The following is a 5,000-nucleotide window of genomic DNA, read 5'->3' on the forward strand; positions in this document are numbered from 1 at the left end:
AAGGTACACCCATTCACGCATGTTTCCACGCAGAAGACGCTCTAGCTGAGAATCGAACCGGACAGCGTCTTACTGTGAGGTGACAATGCTACCGCAGCACCTGATAAAATTTGAAGAGCTGTTTCCATGCATCTCATTTTATTAGGTCCCATCAGGAAATGTAACTTTTTGTTCAAGAATAACAACAATAACATAATTTCTGTGTGAAAGCCTTGATCTCAAATCATATACTCACTCCACTTAGGCTGAATAGATAGACAAGCCATAATATGTTTTTGTGGTACAAAAATCTTACATTTCTTTGACTTGAATTGTGGATAGTTATTATCAAAGGCAATTTATTCATGCAAACCATTTCTTGCCAGCATTGCTCCACATATTGATGTTTTACTTGTGGTCATGACTGAAACTAAAAAGTGCAGTTTTGTGTATGCAAAAAGTACTGCTTACCTCACATAAGCACCTTCACTTATTTAGCATCCTCAGGACAGTCTGTCAAAAGGCAGCACATTTTCTTAGCAATAGAATCTTTATGGCCAAAATTCACAAGACAACAAAAATAAACTACCAATAGGAGTTCCTGAAGGCTAGGGATTTTAACTTTTACTGTCCACACATTAACTTATTTTCCCATTATAAAGTAATTTCTCATCACCGACATAAAACAGATAGTTTATATTCAGATTATCTGGTCTTCTTTAGTAATGGTCCTTTACTTTCCTGCATATTCAGCATATATTTTCCTGGTGAGGATATTAATAACACTTGCACATTTATATCAATTAATTTTCCACCAGCTACTCTAGCAGAAAAAGCTAAGGAACTTGGTGGTTATAAAAATAGAGTTGTTGAGTGACAGAGTATCAGAAGATGATATAAATATGTCTGTTAATCTAGACTCAGATGCCACATCACATCTTACCTGCAACCACAATTTAGAGCTGCAGTGTATCAAAGGACCAGGTTAAGGGGGTACAGGATTCCCATTTGACAGATATGTACTGGCATTGATACTGCCATCAAGAAATATATGTCTGCCATTTTCACTGGGGATCTGCTTTGATCACATATCTTAACTGTCCAGATTTTTGCTATATATATATATATATATATATATATATATATATATATATATATATATATTCTGATCCTCATAAAATGTGTTGTTTTCTGGAAAATCACTGAGGATTGAAGTTACTAAATACTGGCATACATACATACTTAATATCTTTCAGAAAATGCATGCCAATGCAAATCCTGTTATTATAGCAACTTTCTACATTTATAAGAGCAATATTTAAAATCTGTTGCTATTTTTGGGTCTTTCTCCCCCATTACTTTATGCTTTGTCCAGATTTCTTGCACTAAGAGGTTGAGGGTATGGGTCTGATATAGAATTCCTTTATTTATTTACTTAGCGTTTGCTAACCATACAGATAGACCAGTCCAAAGTGACCTTTTTTAATGTATGACTTGGGTCACAAGGCAAACAAATCCACAGACAACTAGTTAAGACAGTTAGAATAATCTACATATAAATACTGTTACACAAATGCAGCACACAACGGACATAGGAGATAAATTAGCTAATGAGCTTGTTTAATCACTGCACAACAGTTCAAAGTCAGCACTGCTAAATCCCTAATGCTAAAATACCAAATGAAACCTTTGCACAACCACAAAACAAACTGCATCAGAACTACTAGATTAAAAGACCTACATTTTGCTATCAACATAAATTGGACATGCTGGAGAGACACATATGTTTCTCACATAATTCCCACTCTCTTGAACAGGCTCCATTATTCCTATTTAAGTGCAACTTGGACAAATGGATGGGAGATTGGAAATTCACCCCTGGTCTGGCTCCAATGTCTCTAATGGACAAATCAGTCAGTAAATCAGCCCCTATAAATGAGATATAAATCAAATTTGTGGGGCACATTTGGGTTGCACAACCTTTCTTTTAAGGGACCTAGTGCTTGTTAGCATAATATACGTTAATGAACCTATGAACTTATGAATTAAAGTCAAAAATATCAAATCTCAAAATCCTGATAGTACATATGGCTATCTCTCTCAACTGCTATAATTTAAGCATAATACGGTGATTTTTAATATGCATTTTGCCTTAGTCCTCCTAGCTTTAGTGACTTGTCTTCTGATTTTCTTCAAAAGACAGACCTGTTTTATGAGTATATACATTGGTAATAACCAAAATAAATCTGTGCAAACATTCCTCATCACTGATATGTATTTACTATACTTCTGATGTTTCCTTGAGAAGAAAATGAAAAACATTCCAACAATGATGCAGTTCTACTTGCTGCTATAGGGCACCACACCCCATGTTGATTACCATAAAATTTTATAAAAAAAATAAATACAAGGATACTTGTGCAGTGTATTGTTATGAATGTTCACATACCAATCAGTTTTTCTGTCAGAAAAAGTACAAGAGCAAGCAGTCACAGTAACATCTTTCAACTCAGAGCTTTCAGACACTAAGTTCAGTCCACACCTCCCCCCAGCAAACCACAGCAATGGTTACTTTACTTGATCAGCATCAGCCTGCTTGCTATCTTTCATTGACTGCTTCCTATAGCTCTAAGTCTTACATTTCCAAAATAAGAGCACAGCACAACACGGACACAGATCGTGGTGGAATAAAAGGCAAATATGGAATATTAACTGAAAGCTTCATCTAGGAAGCAAACAACATGATAAATAAAATAACCTTTTCATCATATTTTCAAAAAGTTCTTTTAATGTACTAAATCACCACAATGAATATGTGATAAACCATTTAAAAGTGGAACACTGTATGACATGGAAACTTCTGTGGAATACTCAAACTCAAAAACTGAGGAACATTGTGGAATAATGTTATCCTGCATACCAGTGGGGACATGTTTTGGTCATGGTGTGCTAGCAAAGACCACCAAAGTGCTGTCTAGTACTGCTGACTGACAGCCAGTATATATTTTCAAGAGCACATCCCCATTTCCCACTTAGTGAACACATAGACTTCCCATAAAAATCCCAAATATTTAGCAATACCAAACAATATGATTTGGGATTTAGGTAGTGTGTGTGTGTGTGTGTGTGTGTGTGTGTGTGTGTGTGTGTGTGTGTGTGTGTGTGTGTGTGTGTGTGTGTGTGTGTGTGTGTGTGTGTGTGTGTGTGTGTGTGTGTGCGTGCATGCGTGTGTGAGTGTGCATGTGTGTGTGTGTGTGTGTGTGTGTGTGTGTGTGTGTGTGTGTGTGTGTGCGTGCATGCATGTGTGAGTGTGTGTGTGTGTGTGTGTGTGTGTGTGTGTGTGTGTGTGTGTGTGTGTGTGTGTGTGTGCATCAGCAGATTACAGGAAACTTTGGTAGTTGTTAAAAAGGGAATTTGTATTCCTGTGTAGAGCTATAGTGTATGTAATGCAGATATAAAAGGTATTAATGCCTAAGTGTGTAGCCTGTTATTGTTGGAGTGCTTTACTGAGTACAGATTTGTCATGGCTATCTGCAGTACTTAAAAGTGCAATGTTCTCTACACAAAATATAATACTGATCTACCAACAAGCGTGTGATATATGGAAGATGTGTATAAATGCAAATGCATGGTGAATGGGAGGAGGCATCACTTTGTGTGTCATGTGTCATATAGTTATTTTAGCCATGTAGTAATCCATATAGTTATTTAAGTCTTCATCCAGACAGAAAACATGGGAACATGTCTAGCATAGGACACTCCATAGTAAACTTGGAATTATGTACATTGATAGCATTATTTCCAGTACAGCATATAGGAAATAGTATATAGCATTTGTGACCTTTGGAACACTGTCACATATAGGATTGTGCAGTACATGCATGATTGAGTAAAACTGATAAAGATGAGTGCATCATTGTTCATGTCTGCAGGGCAGGGATACATTGCATATTGTTTTTCAAAAATGTAAAAAACTTTTTTTTTGGTCTTTGTGGTCTTTTTTCTTGACACTCTCTACCCTTTTTTTGGGTGGGTCTTGATATGGACAAACAGCCAGTTACTGTGCCCATAATGTGCCCTAGCAAGAAAAAGAACCTGAGGCTACCACTTACCATTAGATAAATTCATGCTACATGTTGAGTTTGATCTATAAGATCTTCCAAATATGGGTAGCAGAAGTGTATGCTATTATACCTATTTCTGTCTTTTTTAAATATATGAAAGTTACTTAAAAATAGACATTTTCCTTTGTTTTGGTTTTGCAGCAACACTCTTTCCTCTGCTGTTTTTTTTTAAACTAATTGATTATTGATCTTCCCCATCTCTGAGCTGCAGTGAAGTATCAGCCTGTTACCTGCATTTGTGCTGAGTCCATCAGAGCATGAGATCCAAGCTGTATTTAACGAACTGTTAGTGCTATGTAGCGATCCTGCTGCTCCCCTCCCTGAAATATTAACTTTAAGAGATCTGTTATCAGAAGTATCACCATCTAAAGTCAAGTAAAAAAGTCTTAGGAGCTATAATATGTTGGAAAGTTGATGTACGCAATCTTATCCTTCTGACTTTTGTGCTAAACCACATTAAAGATGGAGGGCTGTGTGACATCAGCACTTCATATCTCCACATAATACAAAGACTCTGTAAATAGAGGCTCACCTGTTATGTTTTGTTATGTGTTTTTGGTGTTATTAATACTGGTGAGGAGCTTCATTTTAATGGTATGGTGACTAGAGACAGTGGAAAGGAAATAAATTATGGTACAGTGGCATATGTTGTTGAATCAGTCATATGGTAGTTTTCTAGGAGCCATTGTGCACTTGTGGCTTGTAACTTTTATTCACAATTCCATTTCTTTCAGTTTGCGGATATGATTAAAGAATACCTCATTATTGTTCCTAATTAACAAAGGTTACCATGAGGCGATCACCCCAAAATAAACTTTTGGAATTCAGAGACAGGTTAATCACAGTGCAACTATCCTAGATGGTAATGAGACATATTGTGCCCTAGCAAGAAAAAGA

This window comes from Protopterus annectens, chromosome 6.part0 (genome assembly GCF_019279795.1).
Source record: "Protopterus annectens isolate FY-2018-M chromosome 6.part0, PAN1.0, whole genome shotgun sequence".
NCBI lineage: Eukaryota > Metazoa > Chordata > Ceratodontiformes > Protopteridae > Protopterus > Protopterus annectens.